General features: G+C 35.9%; 1 long non-coding RNA gene across 4 annotated transcripts; it reads left to right on the top strand.

Annotated features, from left to right (window-relative positions):
* Positions 1-7,516: 7,516 nt before the first annotated feature.
* On the top strand, positions 7,517-11,471 carry LOC133734842 (uncharacterized). Of its 4 annotated transcripts, none has more exons than XR_009858615.1 (5): positions 7,517-9,061; positions 9,465-9,584; positions 10,167-10,238; positions 10,338-10,969; positions 11,285-11,471. It is a non-coding gene; the product is annotated as an uncharacterized LOC133734842 (long non-coding RNA). The 4 variants fall into 4 exon arrangements; XR_009858614.1 differs by having other exon boundaries at positions 9,465-10,238; positions 10,338-10,407; positions 10,569-10,969; positions 11,285-11,470; XR_009858613.1 differs by having other exon boundaries at positions 9,465-10,238; positions 11,285-11,470.
* Positions 11,472-17,811: the final 6,340 nt, after the last annotated feature.

Below are 17,811 nucleotides of genomic sequence, written 5' to 3'. Positions count from 1 at the left end.
CTCCCAGGTTCTGCTCAACTCAGCCGCAAACACATAGTAAGTGGGGAGGAGTACTAATAGGCTAACTAGCAATAAAATAAAATGACCCAGGTATGGTGGGTTAAAATCCACGAAAATCGAAAATTAGTAAGGCTTCCCCAAAATCTCACGAGAAAAATATATATACTAATGACGTGACCCCGCACGCCAAAATATTCTCGAATTCATAAACCAATATGCGAGAAATAATAAATAAATAAAATTCCAGAATCGCCTCGGAAAAACTCGTCAAAATTCAACATAAGTCATCAATCCAAATCCGAGCATAATAATTTCATATCCGAAAGTCATTTAGAAAATCAATGCCAAAATTATAATCCAAAGCCAAATAATATGCTCGATAAATAAATGATAATGAAATAAATCCGTAATTCAGAAAATACTCGCATGCATCTTTTAAAATCAAATGTCCACTCACAGTATACGGCTAACGTGGTACCCAAGCGTAAGGATCCTCGTCGAGTGATTGGTCGATACCTCGTCTTGTACAAAATTATGTTCCGTAAACAACAATTCGACACTTAAATACGATTCTAAACCAAAACCCGAAAACCCCTCGTAAACCAACTTCTCCATTTCTTTTCAGATTCAACCCAAAAACTTCACTACTAATATCAATCCGTCGATTAAAGTATTCCATAGCGGAAGCAAGGGAAATCCGAAGGTCAGATTCCCATAAATTGATATCCGAAACTCCAAACTTCGGAAATTCACAATCGATAACAAACTTCTCCAATTTTCACCAAAAACACATTTACAAGTTCTACAACAATTATATGGTTTAACTAGCTAAAAACAGGAGATATAACTCTGCCCTACGCGCCACAACAGTGGCGGCGCGTGGGCCCCACACGTCGCCAGCCACCTTCAAATCGGGTCACCAAACTTCAGCTACAACATCCACTCAACAAGCCCAACACTTTTCTCAACTACCACCAAGCCAAAAAAACACATAGAATTGCCGGAAATCAAGGCAAACAGTAAACATCCGATTTGCAACAGTGAAGAGAAAAATTCAAACCTTCAATTCTTCTTCCATGCCTCAAATTGAGTTATGGAACTTGGAGGGATTCATCCATGAAGAATGGGCTTTCCAGAATGACCGAAATTGTCAAAGATGGTGGCTGGAATCGGGAGAAATTGCCTGCAATTAATGTCCAACTGCTACAGTAAACGTGTTTTGCTTTAATCTTCGGTTTTCTGGCCAAATCGCCTAGACCACCATTATGGGCGTGTGTGGGATGAGGAGGCGGTTCTCGAATGACCGGTGGCATGCCGTCAGGTGGTTGGAATTGGAAGATATGCCGGGAAAAAAAAAATGAAACCTGGGAGAGAGAGAGAGTTTTTACTGAGGTGATTTCTGAAAATGGAAACCTAACACAATAACTTTCCATTTATGTAAAAACTTATTATGAACAATAACTTTGCAATTTCGTCCATAACTTTTGCATACAACTCCGATTTAAATGTACCACATATGCACGGACTCGGTTTAACGTCCTCTACGACTTTTATGAAGAAAATTTTCTCAAAAACTGACCGAACAAAAAGTCAACTTTTAGGGCCACTAGAAGTATCGAAACAAAGTAAAAGGTGAAAGTAATTGTCATTTACCGTCCAAATGACTAGTAAACAGGTAAATTGAGATACGGGACATAACAAAGACAGCTAACAATATACTTATTAATCAATCAACAAATCTATCATCCATCATCTAATTCAAACAGTGTCAAACAATTCATAGAATTCATCTAGTTATTAATGAATTACTGAATGGTTCCCATGAAATCCTACCTCGAATTTTTCATCACAAACTTTAACTCGATTATCATTTCTTAAACTTACAGAACACCAACAATGTCTCCCTTACTCAAGCTGCAAAGTACATACAATACCAAGAAAAAACAAAATTAGTATCAAATTAACTGCATTTACTTTCTAATTCTAGAAAGTGTTATACAAAGTATTCTGTAAGTCGTCGACACGAACAACGGACCCCACAAATTGACAACACTAAAAATGTAAAAAAAAATTATGGTCAAAATGGTTTTATGAAAAGTAATCAGACACCTCAAGCCTAGTTGGTGTGAGTGGGAGTGGTTTAAGGCCAAGTTCTTCATTCCGACTTTGTTTAAAAACAGTGACAAACAATTATATTTCATTGTCCACCTATATATCAAACCTCAGCAAATTTTTTTGATCTAGGGCCTATTTTAAACATGAGATTGCGAGCTTTAATCACATGATTTTGGTTTTCAAATTGAAGCTTTGGATAAAAATTTATGCAATATTGAAATTGGTTCAATAACAAGGAAAACCTAGAATTTCAGTTTTAACATACTAAACAATTGATTTTGACAAACTATTTGACACTCCAAACGTTTAGTGATTCTTAGACATTTGTAAAGCTTGACAAAATAATTTTTAGAGGTACTTTCAAATTTCAAAACAAAGGTTTGAGTTACATATTAGATGTCCTACTTCAAAGTAGGCAATAAAATAAAATTTTCTAGAAATTTCTAGCATACCAGATTCAATAGTAATTTAATTTGGCCAACTTTTGGGTTAACAAACACAAATCTTAGACTTGGAAAAGATGATATAAGACATGTACTTCTAAAATACCAAAACTTCATGAACAATTAAATATTTGAATAAAAAGTTTCAAAATATACTTTGTACACCCATCCCCAAGAACAAAGTTTTCGAATCAAAATTAACTCGATTTCCACTTTTGAAATGGAATTCGAACTCATATATATCCAAACTCAATTAATACCAGAGATTCAAGACTAAATCATTTTACAATCAAACACCAAAATCTCAAGAATTAAAATACAGAAATCAAACTAAATCACTCAAACAAATATAAACCCAATAACCAAATTTAAAAACACCACCAAAATTGAAATTATAATCAACCTCTAACAATTAAATTAATAATTTCTTAGTTTCCTCTCACTCTATCATTTTTTTTTTTCCTATTTTCTCTTTTAGGTGGTTTTGTTTAGAACTGTTAAGCTACCAACTCAAATACTAGATTTCATCCAAATTCTATCACTTGAGCCAAGTTCTAGACTACTAGCTACTTTAAAATATTTTTCACATGTTGAAGCCACCTCTTGCTTGGGAGTATAAAAGAATTGAAACAGCTGCAGTTGCTTCTCTTCTCTTCTGTCTAGCCCTCCACCCGCCCCACATTTTTTTTTTTTTTTGTAAAATAAAAATTAAGTAAAAAAAATTAAAATGTTAAACACTAAAAGTAATGTAGTATATCCTAATCTGGAATTAAGTAAAAAAATACAACTTCAGGATTTCACAATCTCTCATCCTAAAAGAAATTTAGTCATTAATATTCAAAACGTACTAAACGTGGTGAATAGTTCTGAGTATTTGTTGCTCATCTCAGCTTCTAGTTCCCACGTTCCTTCTTGAATGTTCCTATTTTGCCAAAGAAATTTCATTAAGGGAATTGTTTTGGTGCGTGAAACTCGTTCCTTACAATCTACTACTTTTTTTTTTTTTTATGTTAAGGAATCTAACTAAAGTGACTTTCAATACGATTCACATTTGTGGTGGTCATGGTCTAGTAACATATAGATGAAGAACATATATGGAAGAGGTTCAATGCATTCCCACCAGCAGACATTAGAAAATATAACATTCTTACTTCACTCCGTTAAGGACCAAATTCATCCTCTATAAAACCTCTTCAAAGTAGAAGAAGCTTCTGGAAAGATTTAAGTACAACAATAGAAACGTAGCTAGCTATAAACTACATGACAGTGATGGAGGAGGATTTTGTTGAGCCAAACCCTCTGAAGTCCTCTAAGAAAACTCATAACAACGAGGAGAGAGAAATCAACAGCACGCACAAATGGTATGGTCGGGTGTCTCCCTCCAAGGCTTTTACCCAATTAATCTTCTTGTTCAGCGATTGAGAAACACAGATCAAAATGCAAGTAAGAAGCTTTAGAATAGCAAGAAAATAGCTTGAAAATTGGAAATCCGATGTTGTTAAAGTGATTATGCCTCATGCTCACAATAATCTCAACCACAATAGTAACTGAGAGTATTATCTCAAAAAATAGCAACTCCATAAATCAGTAATCACAGATGCCGCCTCTACAGTAAGAATGAGGTTTTCGAGCTTCAATCCAAACACATCATAATTAACCCTCACAGGATTCACAGTCGAGATGTTGTCAATGACATGCACAGTTACCAAACTGCTGTTCCCCATCTCTTTCGGGAATATGATGCTTTCTACAATCTAGCACTTGAATTTGTACTACTTCAAAAGATAAGAACCATCACACTAGAGACGTTCATAAACACCAAAATATAAAGACAATAATGTATGCAAACTAATGGAAGGATGATATTACAGTTAGGAATTATTACAGCATCAAGACTCAATTTTTCATTTTTTTTTTCAAGTTAAAGATAAGAATTTGAATAAAGCTAAAGAAACAATCACTTGATCTTCAAAGTGTTCCCAGTGAACTGGGAATCATATCATACCTATGTGTGGAAGGATAATATGTAAATAACAACTACAAATTAAGAGACTTAAATCTCCTCAAGGAAAACGCTCGTATTCATTTTACGAAAACTCAATCATCTGGTGAAGGATAGACATTATTATAAATGCAAAAATTGATCTTTGCAACTTTATATGTTGGTTTAGAGAATAATTTTATGCTTTATCTCCTTTGAAACTTCCAAATTAAGATCCAAACATTTCTATAGTCTGTGGTACCACAAAAATTGTACACTCATTAAGCACAAAATATTTGAAGTCCTGCCATCTTTTGAAAAACGGAAGCACGACCTGCTATGAAATGTCTTTTGTATTTCCAAGAAAATTTGAGCAATCCATAGTTGTTTTGAATACCACTCTATGCGTATATTACTTTCCAACTAACTCTATTAATGGATGTCCAAGCCCATCTTCAGCAACTTCTGTTTTCTCTTCTAAGTCATTTCTTCATAGATATTCTACTGACCATGCTAGGAACATAGAATAAAATGACAGAATTTTCTTCCAATTCTTATAAAGGAACTATATCTATGAAGTTTGCTCCATCTTCACTCAATCCATCCACTCAATTTCCATGGCAAACTAATAAAAAGATGAAGAAAAAAAATATGAAAAATTGAGTGTTGATGTTGTACTAGTACATATGGCTGTGATATTATCCTTCCAATACTCAACATCGTTAACAACAATTTTTATTCTTAATTAGGATATTCGCATACACTAATGAGCAAACTCTAGAGTCGGTCTAATTTTTTATAAAACATCTTTAGTTTGATTAATTTAAGTTTATTAATTCATCATTATTTGAAAATGTTTCAATTTGTCTCGACTATTTCAGCTAAATCCTTTATTTTATTTGTGTATAATTGATTTAAAACTTCTATACTTCCATCATTTACTACCATCACCACTACAATTATAAGCAACTGCCACACACACTATTCGTGACAAATTTGGGCCAAAGGCCACATATGTGTGTGTCTAAGAGCCATTGCCACATTGCAGCCACTTTTCTTTGGGTCAGTGCTCTGTGGGCCGGTTGCTTTGGCAAGAATACCCACGCTTCACTCTCTACGTGACTTGTTTTTCATTTTTGACATGATGGGTCCCATTTCTTTATATAAAAAGTTGGGGGCCAAAGTTAGTATTATAATATTCTAGTATGGCCACACTTATGCTGGGTTCGTGTCTTCATCAATACAAATATTAAAAAAAAAAAAAATTGATTAAAATGAATTCTCAATATCTGAAATTTTTTCTGGTATATATAATGAAAATCCAATATCTGTGTATTGAATATACAACAATAATTTCCTATATTGTAAAAATCAACTAAATAGATAAATAAATCTTTCTATGCAAACTTTAGTACATCAATAGTGTTATACTTCTCTAAATACTAACCAAACAAACCAAATGGCTTATGACCTCAACTTCTCCCAGGCTCCAACAACAGCTCTAACATGGACTGAAAATTTTATACATAAGTAGATCTGTAATCTCTACATACCATATACTAATTGACCTTGCCTTAACTTCTCCTTGTCTTGAACACCAGTTCAGACTCTTCAAAATTCAACATGGAAACTGGATACTCTGAGTTGGACTTGATATAAATTATCCTGATACAGAAATAATAAAAAATAGCGTATCAAATAGGTATCAACTCCAAGCACACAAATTATATATATTGTTTAAAACAGCAGTACTATATATATGCTAGAATTATAGCTAGTTAGGTTACCTTCTCAGTGAGTAACGTATTCTTGTGTGCTCCCGTGCTTAAGTTTTGTTCTATCATACGCTTTTGTAGCTGTCTGTTTGAAACGATAACCTCCTAACACATTATGTCTGAGAAAAGATTAAATACCAATAACAATGGTGTAAGACAGTTTACAATGACTAATTTGAACATAGGAAGAAAAAGACTCACTAACCCAATTAACTGATACTGTAGTTCGATTGAGACATACAGCAATAGCAGAAATTCACTGTTTGGAACATGAATACGTTGATTAGTCTAACAAGCCTATGAGATGCGGTTGATTAGTCAGTGGCATTGAATCATCTTCAATTCACAAATTTAAATTGTTTCAATGTTGTCATTTTTCTTGGATTTAACAAGTAATAAGCAACATGAACTGAATTTCCCTTGAAGCCATATGATCAAAGTCATAAAACACAAGAACTTTGATGGTAGAGCAGTAAACTATCACAAGTTTATAACAGAAGGCTAAGCTTGTAGGTTTTGGTAAAACTAATTTATCCTAGAAATTCAAATGACGATAATTGTAATGTAGTTATTAGCATTTCAGTACCATGTTGGTTTATAGAAAAGTACCTGAGGTTTGATGGCTATTTTATCATCAACTATCCAAGTTCCTGCACAGTTGACAGAGTTTAACAAATCCCTCTCCAAGCCTAGAAACTCTAGTCAATAATATACGAAACACTATCGTGTAGATCGATAAAATACTAGAGATACGTTTTCAATACAAATGAAAACTATAATGAGTCAAAGAGATGTCGCATATTTTGGGATTTCTTCAAGTGTTCCGAGTCCAGTCAATTAATGACAAATAATGTGTAGCTATAACATAAATTTACCTGCTTGAGCAAGTAACAAATCTTTGTCTTCTCTTGTTCATCGTTTCCTGAAGTTCTTTCTTCCATATTACTGACTGCAAAATCAGCATCAATTGTAATTTAATAAAATGCTAAACAAAAGATATATATGCCAAGTCCTCCAAGAACTGAAAAAATGTAAGTAAAACCATGATGATGATTGGAGGAGGGCTTGGCATATTTCAGTTTTCTGTTTCAGCTAGATCATATGCTGTTGCAGCTTTCTGTTCCATATCCTGAAGATCTAAACTTGTAGAAGTTAAACCTTATAAAGCGCCTAGTCCAATAAACAATCACTACTACAAAAAGTTAATCACACAACACTAATCACACAACGGAACAAAAATCATCTGTTGTGTGTTCAAGTAAACTCGATTGTACAACGGTATTAGTGATGTTCTGTTGTGTGAATGTTAACAAAGTGATAACTTTTTTATCAGAACTACATTGCACAACAGAATTAAGTATTGTCCGTTGTCTGAGTCTTAAAAAATTTAGCGGCAGATTTCCCTCCACTCTGGAGTCTTGGTTGCCTCTTAAAATCTGAAATTTGGGCTACTAGGCACAACAGTGCTTGAAATCTCTGTTGTGTGATTGAAAATTGGGAGCCAAATTTTGAGGAAGCTTGCTTGAATGTCTTCCACTAGGTACACCTAGTGCAAGCTGTAGAAATTGGACAACAGATTTAAGCTATTCTGTTGTGTGAAGTAGGCACATAGGCGGCAAAATTTTGACCCAAAATGTTGTAGGCGGCATGTTTCCCTCCATGTTTTGGCATTTTGATTTTATGTAGTGCATTCATACGACAGTTCGTTAGGTTTCTGTTGTGGGAGTAACTTTGAGAATTTTTTTTCTAGGTATAATTGCCACATCGTGTCCAAAAGAAAAAAAAAAAAAAGAAAACATACCTTCCGAGTACCTCTCGACACCCTCCAAACTCTCTCTCGACAAAATGAAACGAAACCCTAAATCTCATTCCTCTCTCACAAACCCTAAAGCGGTCGATTTGGATCTCTCTCACCATCCTCTCTCTCTCTCTCTCTCAGCGAAACCCCTCTCTCATGAAAGCTCTCTCAGTCTCTCGATCTGCAACCATGGCCTTTGTCTCAATCCATCGCATTTTTGAACCTTCAGATTCTATTCGGGTACCATAGACTCTTCCCTTATCCTTCTACAGCCTATTTTCTAAGCTTCTTTTCTAAATGGCACCATTAAATTAATTATTCATTTTGGTCTCCACTTTCAGAGCCAGCGACCTTCCTATCCATAACCATGGTACCTCTCTCTCTCTCTCTCTGTTTTGATTGAAAGTTGTTCTTCCAGTTTTCACTATAATCTGTGGCAGTAGAGGCTTAAGTTTCTGTTGAGTTAAAGCTAGAATTTGATTCGATTAGTTAATACAGAGTTGTTTTGATGAATTTAGTTCAAATTGCTTTGGTATATGGAAAAGTTGCGTGTTTCTAAGAAATGGTGATTTTCTTGTTGCAGACTAAGAGAAAGAAGAAGGCTGGAATGGCCGGGAAATATGGTAAGTTCTATTAAATTTAGAGAGACCTAAATGCTTTTTCTGTTCTATGTATTTCGATGGCTTGTATTGCTTTTGTGAGTTTGTATTTATAGAGACCTAAATGGAGTTGGATTCCTAGTCATTTTCTTGTTGTTTGCCAGAAATTTGATGAAGAAGCATGATGGTATGCACAGTCTAGATTTCTGAATATGAGATGAATCCTTTTTTTTTTTAATTAGTTCCTGGTACCAAATTCTAATATGTCATTGGTTGGAATATGCTGGTTCTATGCAGATTATTGATAGAAGATGGGTTCTCACTTCTCAAAGGGGCATCCTTCTTTAAAGGTGGATACTTGTAGCAATCTTTTTCTTCTTTTAGAGAGAATATGGGGGGTTTGTGGTGATAGAATGGGAAATGGGGTTAATTTGAGTATGATCCTTTTGTTGGAAAAAGTAGTAATTCAGAAAAGCTTTTCATTTTTTTACAGAGGTGATATATGATGTGGGAGAATGAGTCATGAATGTTTGTCATTTTGGAAGGAAATCTGGATTGGAAAAAATGAAAAATAGTGGAGGATGGAGTAACAGATTTTGGCCTCTTATTTCTTTATCTTGATGAGTCATGTGGGAGTGTTTGTCTCTTTTCTTTGTTTGATTTCATACCAGTTTATGTCTTTGTTATGTGCTTTGTTCTTGTGTAGAATTTTGAAGTCAATTGAAAATAATTGTTCTGTTAAAAACTTGATAGATTGCCGGTAAGCTGATGGTATCTTGAAAAACCCAAGAATGGGAACAACTGTATATGTCATTGAAGATATGCATGTTCCGCTATCTCAATGGTGAAACAGAAAGCGACTAACTTCTGGAGGTAATTAATTAGAAACTTTTTGTTTTTATTTATCATCCTACTCTATATGCACATGTAGGATCATTAATTGCAGCTTATAGTGGACATGATTGTCCATTAAGAGCTAAAGACTTGAGCTTCAAAACTAAATGAAGAGGAGCTGTTTCCAAGTGTAGAAATAATTAGAAAATCTCACATAACGTTCAGATAAAGTTGTATTGACATTTTCTTCTGTTTTGGTCTTGCTTTCATATTTAGGAAGTGCTTACTCGATGTGCATCTAGCTTGGTTCTCAAGTGGTACTCACATTAACAAACCACTTTAGTTTCTAGAAAGGCCGGCTCTTTTATTTCATTCCTTTATTTTCCCTTCTCAGTCTCTCCTCAGAGGCTCAGACTATTAGCTCTGTTCTCTCTTTTCAGTCTACTTCACTCATTGAAACTCAAATTCACTCTCAAATTTTCAGTCTACGTATTATCAAATTCTCTCTTTTCCACTTTGAAATGTAAGGAATCTGGTCTTAGTTCTGCATGCAATTATGATAGCCACTTTTAAATCTAATGTAAATCAGTTTCACCATTGGCACTAATTTGGGATGTTCAGATTATGGAGCTTGACTTGTCGAAGAAGAATAGCAGAAATGCAAAGGTCTACTACAAGAGCAGATGGTGTCAGGTATTTGTTTCTTTTTCCTGATATAATGAATTTTTCTGTAGCTTTTCTATAATTATTATTCATTTGTTGAAAATCAATGTGCTATTGGGTTTGGTGCAGAAGTCCTCTGCTGGAGATGGTTCTGTATGAGCTAACTTACGATAAGGATATTCTTTCCACATTTCTTCAGGTTCATATGTCTTTCCATTTTCCAATTCTGGTTTGTTCTGTCTCCGTATTCGTATATAGTCTGCTGCATATGTTCCGGACAGTATGTTTAACTACAAATCGAACATGTTTGATATGCACAATCATTTTGTCAAATTAAATTAACTTGGCTCTTTGATGCAGCAAATACATCTAGTTGATGGAGACAACTGCTGTATCTTCAATCAGCAACTGAAACTACTGCTGTATCCTCTTGCACTCCATTTTTTTGTTTGCTAGTTTGGAAGAATGTGATAGCTGTCATTATTTTCTTTGAAATTGAGAACTCCCCTTGTTTTCTTACTAGAGTTTTATACAAGTTGAATTTGTTAAGTTTGGGTATTGATTTTGGTGGTTCAGTTTTCAGCAATTGGTTGGTTAAGATTGTTCTATATTGCTTTTGCCTTGTTATATTTTTCTTTATGGCTGGTTAGCTTTGTTGCATGTGCTGGTACCATAGCTTTTCTTTTGGTTGATTGCACTCCAGGTTTCTTTTCTTCTTTGAAGATTGGACTTTCATTGTGGACATTTTATTTATTACAAAGGTAATGCTTACAGACTTTGGCTACATGAGTTTGTGATATTTTGGTTATTATTTTCTTTTGGTTTATGTTCAGTGCTATGGGTATTTGTTACTATGTAGTGATCAAGGTTTTGCTATATATATATATATATATATATATATATATATATATATATATATATATATAGCAAAACCTTGATCACTACATAGTAACAAATACCCATAGCACTGAAAATATATATATATAGCAAAACTTTATTATTACTTTTATTAGGGTTAATTTACTTGCGAGAACAAGTTCTTAGTTGTTAGTAATTTTTTGGTATATGTATTTCAGGTAGACCATATTATTAGAGCAGAGAATATGATGGCAGCTCAGGAGATCATCAAGCTATTTGCTGAGCTTATTTCTATTCGCAGGTTGAAGTCTGCTGTTCTTCTGTTGATTACTTCTTCTAAATATATTGCAAAGAAACTAGGGCCTTCTGTGCAATGAAGGAAGCTGATCTCCTTCCTGATGATCCTAAATCTGCAAAAAGTATAAAGCAATTGGAGCAGGTCCTTCCAGGTTTTATTGAAGCCAAAGGCAGCTGAAGGATAAGAGCCATTGAGAATATGAATGTTTTTGATTCATGTATAGCTAGGAATGCTCTTGTTTGGTACATTATCTAGTTACTTCAATGTATAGATGTTTGAATAATGGTACTTGAATTATATGGATTATAGTACTGTTTATATGGTAATATATTGAGCATTATTTCTGTGAATATTTGTCTTGTTGTCCAAGGTTCAGTCATACAACACAATGCAAAATAATGTGTTGTATGACTGTAAAAGAGTTCAAAATTAAGGCTTCTCCTACAACAGTTACTTGATGTTAGCCAATTTGATTACTATATTCACACCACAGTTAACCAAATATAACTGTTGTGTGAACTAACAACCAACAACAGAAAATAACAAAATTCTGTTGTGTGAGATTCATAACACACAACAGAAATAAAATTATCCCTGTTGTCTGAATCAATCAACAGACAAGAGATATCATTTCATTGAGTTGTCTGTTACTTATCTCAGACAACAAAGAAAAAATTATATCTGTTGTGTGTTATGAATCTCAGACAACAAATAAACAATATAGTTGTTGTGTGTTATGAATCTCAGACAACAGCTAAATTTCATTTTCTGTTGTCTGAATGGCCATGTCAATGCCGAGGCATCCCTGCGCATGCCATGCCAGGCACATGCTTGCGCAGAATTCGCACAACGGAAATTATCTGTTGAGGAAATGAATATTGGACAACGGTGAAATCACCGTTGTGTGATTTTTCAATCACACAACACTCGTTTAGACCACAGTGAGGCTGGTCATCACACAACTCCAAATATCTGTCGTCTGTTTAACTTATTGTAGTAGTGAATCGTTTTCATTAAAAATTCAATAAAATCAAAGCATCAGATACCAAATACCCAAAAAAACTGGATCAGAAGATAGTTGCCTGATCGATGTGGTTTTCCCTACTTGCAGAACCCAATCAAAAAAGACAACCTAATATCGATTACCAACCAGGACATGAGAATCTAACAATTGAAATGGAGGCACCAACAAAAAAAAAAAAAAAGGAGCTCCTCACCAGAAAAGAGATCATTGGTTGGTGACTGATAAGTAGTTCGGAATGCTGATGGAGTGCCATAGAAATGGATTCAGATGGGTTGATGGGTAGATCTGAGAGGAAATATGGCACTAGATTCAACACAGGCAAAAACAGAGAGAGAGAGAGAGAGAGAGAGAGATGTTTTGCAGAATAGATCTATAATTTGATATAGTGAGAGAAGGCTTTCTTTAGCTTCCTCCAATTTTAATTTTTTTTTTTTGAGGCATACAGATGTCACCCATTCGCTACTCTCATCGTAAAATAAATAAAAAACAACACCTACTCATGAAGTTTAATAATAAAAAAAACACTCACTCAATAAGCAAATAATAAAAAATGTAAAAAAAAATTATGAAAATTGCGCCCAGTCACTGTTTCTAGTAAAGAAGACTTTCATAAATATAAAATAATACATAGAAACCCCTAGTGGTTTGTGCGTGGGAGCTATAGACACCAACTTGTTCAAAAACAGTGGGTATGACTCATTATCCACCATTCCTTCATTTCGTGGCAATATTTGTGTGGCTGTTGCCCACAATTGTTGTGGTGCATCAACAAATGAGAAATCTCATCTTACTATTAAGGTTTATGCCTATATGATGAGTATCAATAGTATTGGCCAAAAAGACAAATTTCAATACTACAACAATTCGATGCCAAGGCTGAAACTATCATGGGATGAATTCATCAAAATTTAAAAATGGTAAACAGCGGTGTATAGTCAACAACTATGCATAGAACAAGTGTTGAACAAATTAGATCTTGGGTTATGTTGAATGAACTAAAAAGAATGGTAATGATTGCATTGATTGTGAAGGATGTAGTGAACGTTCTATTTGCTCCTCATATGCATTAAGGCATCAAATAAATTAAGTAGATAAAAATGATAATAAACTCTTATGCATAAACTTTTATCTACCTATGGATCAAACCGAAACTGACGAGAAACATTTCCTTTGACTCGACTCAAGCGAACCAACTTGCGTGACTTAGTATGGTTTCCGTTCTTAACGTCTATAAATTCAGTTTACGACCGAAATGAGTGGTTTAATTAAAAATAATAATTTTCTCCATTCTTAGTGCAAGTGACGAGATTCAAAAACTTACCATCTTGAACCAAAACTTAAGCCTTAAATATAATTATCCACTACGCCACAATCTTGGTTATTAAAACTTGCACAAAAATATGTATTTACATTAAATTCAGTTTACTCCCTCAAACTTTGGGTTGAAAATCAGCTTAATCCCCTTTTTTGTTTAATCACGATAGTCCTTGCACTTTCAAATCACATCAGCCGCGTCCAAATTTCAAATTCCTCCTCAAATGTGATGTCATGTGCTAAGTTGAAGCTGACATGAGACCCACTTTTCAACTCTTAAACCCCTTAGAAGGGCATAATGGACATTTCAATCAGGTTTGCCTCCAAAATTAAAAATAGGGTAAAAACTCCAAATGGTACCTGAACTATTGCGAAAGGTATTTTTTGGTACCTACCAATTTTTTTTTACCCCAAGCCTAGTGATCTTGCAGACACAAAAAAATACAATTTTCCTACCCAAAAATAAACTAAAAGTTTCAAATTTGGGCAACTTTCTTCATCAAATTTCCCAACAAAAACATGAAATACGAGATGGGTATTGCAAATTTTCAGTCTAAAATATAGGAAGGGAGTTCATTCACCTATATTTAAGACAGATTTTCATTCACCTACGTCCTCTTCCCATCGAAGCATACCTGAGTTCCACCATGTCTTGCTTAGCCCTCTCTCTGCAACCTGCCAATTGATCTGACATCTTGCTCCAAACCCGAGAATGGTTCCCTCCGACCCAAGCTCTCGTTGTTGTTTCCTCCTTCCGCGAAACCTACCTCGCCTTTGCCGCCTCAAAGCAACAATAGACCATATCGGTAAAGGTATCTCTGGCGGTGGAGGCCGGAAGATACGAAATTAGAGTTTGGGTTTAGGGGATAGGAGATTGGATTGGGATTGAAGGAGGGTTTATTGGGGAGGGAAGAAGAAGAAGATGGAAGGTGACGAAGAGGGTCGGATCGAAATGGGTTGCGGCGAAGATTGAGGAAGAGCAAGAAAGAAAAAGAAAAAAAATCTTAAGAATTAGAAAAATATATAATAAGGGGTAGTTTGGACATTTCATCCAAATTAAGAGTCAAAGTTTGAAAAGTGGAGCCTCATGTAGGCTCCAACTCATCACATGATGTCACAGTTAGAGGGGAATTTGAAATATGAACGCGGTTGATGTGGTTTGGAAGTACATGGACCACTGTGATTAAAAAAAAAAAGGATCAAACTGATTCTCGACCAAAAAATTAAGGGAGTAAACTGAATTTAAATTGAAATATTTAAAGAGGAAAAATTCCTTAGAACTCTACGACATCTGTTTCTCTCTCTCTCTCTTTTTTAGAAGGGCCAGTGCGGCTGCCCTTAGGCCTTAATTAATGAAACTGTCGAATACAAGGGGGGGGGGACATAGAGCCGTAACCCCAAAATACAATAAGCATTGAGAGAACGTCTCGAAATAATATCAGGAGTCTCCAAAGAATTTATGTATTCTAACAGGCACCAACTAGCAAAGAGTGCTTTACTGGCTACTCCATTTGCTTTGATATTGTGGTGACATAACGGAAAGATAACTCGAAACCGAAGCACAATACAAATAGTGCAGCTTTCCTAATATGTTGCCGACCAGAATTAAGACCGGCGACACTGAGTTTCATCTTACTACTAGGAGGTTGCGACCATTTGACGAGGCAAGGAACTCGCCGCCTAAGTAGGGTAGACTAGGCACACAAGGTACACAAACCGGGACAAAGCCCACATCGCCCTACTAAAATGTTGCAGGGACTTATTGCCGACATAAAGTCACATCTTACTAAAAGCAAAAAACAATAAAACATAAAAGATAAACAAAAGTTACATGGGCCCAAAGCCAAAGCCCAAATTCTGCCAAGCCCAAGCCCAAGTGCAAGGATGTAGCAACAACGCCACCACCATCCCGCCTGAAACACCTCTGCCAACCCACCATCGACAGCGTCTCCACCTCCACCCCCTGTGCGCCGGGCAGTCACCCTCCAACCCAGATCACATCTTGCAGCGTCTCCACGAAGCAGATCGAACCCCGCATAAAACAGATCAGAACCTGCAAGAACCAGATTAGAGGCAGCACGAATTAGATCGAAGTTAACCAACCAAATCCGCGCACTGTCGATCCCATCTGGATTTCGAGCCGCTGAACTCGAATCCGCCCCTAGAAGACCACGCAGCAACACCAGCCATGTTCGCTAGCCAACACACCGCCGCCTCCACCACCCAACTGCCCCTTCAAATTGTCTGGACAGCGATCCCATCACTACATCACCTTCACTTTGATTGGGCTTACCTCCGGGAAGACCCACTCTCGGACACAAGGTCTGCTCTCTCTCTTGCCCGTTCGACAACGACGCCTCTAGGGCGTGCCGCCGGACAAGGCATGAACTCTCAGTAGAAACGACTAGGCGCGTGAGGCGTGTTCTTTTTTGCTTTTTAGTAGGTACTGTAAAATTTTCACCTCTCTCTCTCTCTCTCTTTATACTTATTCTCAGTTCTTATAATTCGTCTTTATTCTTCTTCTCATTCTTCATCTTTTTTTCTTCTTCCTCCTCTGCTTTATTCATTTGCTTCACTTTGCACAAATCTAAGGCTTATGAACCTCAAGATCTAAAGAAGTGAGATTCATAAAACCTTTAAGAATAGTAGATCTACATAAGTTATGGCCCGATTATTGCTCGATCTTATTACTACAACCATTTACTACCTCCAAATTGCGATTGTTTGAATTCTCAAAAACTAACCGAAAAGTCAGTTACCCTCATTAATATACCGATTCAATTGGTCTGCTGCGGTTTGAGATTTGGAGAAACAGACTAATATTAGTTCAACATCTGTAATACTCATCCACCAATTTACTTGGTTTGCTTTGTGGCCTGGTTGTTTGTAGACCATGTTTGTTTTGATAACATAAATGTTTCCTTTCTTTTATAAACTTGGTATGAAATGTTTTTTTTTATTGGACCATATTTGACAGAACCCGCCCCAGATTTCACCCTGAAATCCTAAGTGGTTCTGTGGGGGCTCACTTTAGAAGAAATTCTACCAAAAATTTGGTGGAACTTCCCCTAAAGATGAACTACCCAAAACATCAAACCTGTAAACAAAAGGAACACTTCTAATATCGACAAAGCCAACCAACCATCAAGAGTCTAAATGCTCTCCTCAAATAATTCAACTCTTACAAGACATATGTACATACATAACACTTGTCAGCCATAATCAGCACTCATACTTAACCATGTCACCTTGTCGGAATGACTTCAACGGTGTGACCCCTGGAAACACAGCAAGACAACCTTCACCGGCAAGCCAACTCCAGGCCGAAATATGCCTCGACGCGCCGACATGCGCCACCCAAAGTTGTCTCTGCAGAAAGGACCAAAACTCAGCAAATTGAAGTATATCAGTCCCACATCGAAAACAAGAGTGTGGTAACTCACTATTTCACCTATAAAAGGTCCACTTCTCTCTCTTCATTCATTACGCATTCAATAGCTATCTACCGCTACATTTGTCAATACAAGTACATCGTCTAACTTTAGCACCGGAGGAGCGAAGACCGCCAACTGCGGTCTCCCCTCTTGATGCCGTTGTATTTCTCTTGACAGATTAACTGGATTTCCTGAACTCTATACATATCAGAAGATTGGACATCAGTCCACGTTATCAGAAGCCGACATCATATGGCAGTATTCTGAACATTAACAACATATGAGAAAACTTAAACTCAGATCTCGAGTCTCAAATTCAGTAAAAATTGGTGATAAGATTTAAGATTAGGTTATTTTGGTCTTTTGCCTTTTTTTTCTCTCGACATGCTTGCCACGGAGACGTCATGGAAATTTGATGGAAGTTTGTCATCAATAGCAATATAAGACTTCACGTATCACATTGATAGCTTTGTGAGTCTGGGTATCAAATTGGAATTGGTACCAAAATGTGGACAGTGATGGTAAATTTTTCTCTGAAAAAAAATATTCAAGCCGAGCCGAACTTGAGCTTGAAAAAAAATTAAAAAATTATTCGAGCTAAACCCCGACTTGAACTCAATCAAAAACATTGACCCGAGTTAAATCACCTTAATAATATTAATTTCGACACGAGGC

This window comes from Rosa rugosa, chromosome 2 (genome assembly GCF_958449725.1).
Source record: "Rosa rugosa chromosome 2, drRosRugo1.1, whole genome shotgun sequence".
In the NCBI taxonomy this organism is placed as follows: Eukaryota; Viridiplantae; Streptophyta; class Magnoliopsida; order Rosales; family Rosaceae; genus Rosa; species Rosa rugosa.
This window is presented reverse-complemented; position numbering and strand designations above follow the sequence as displayed.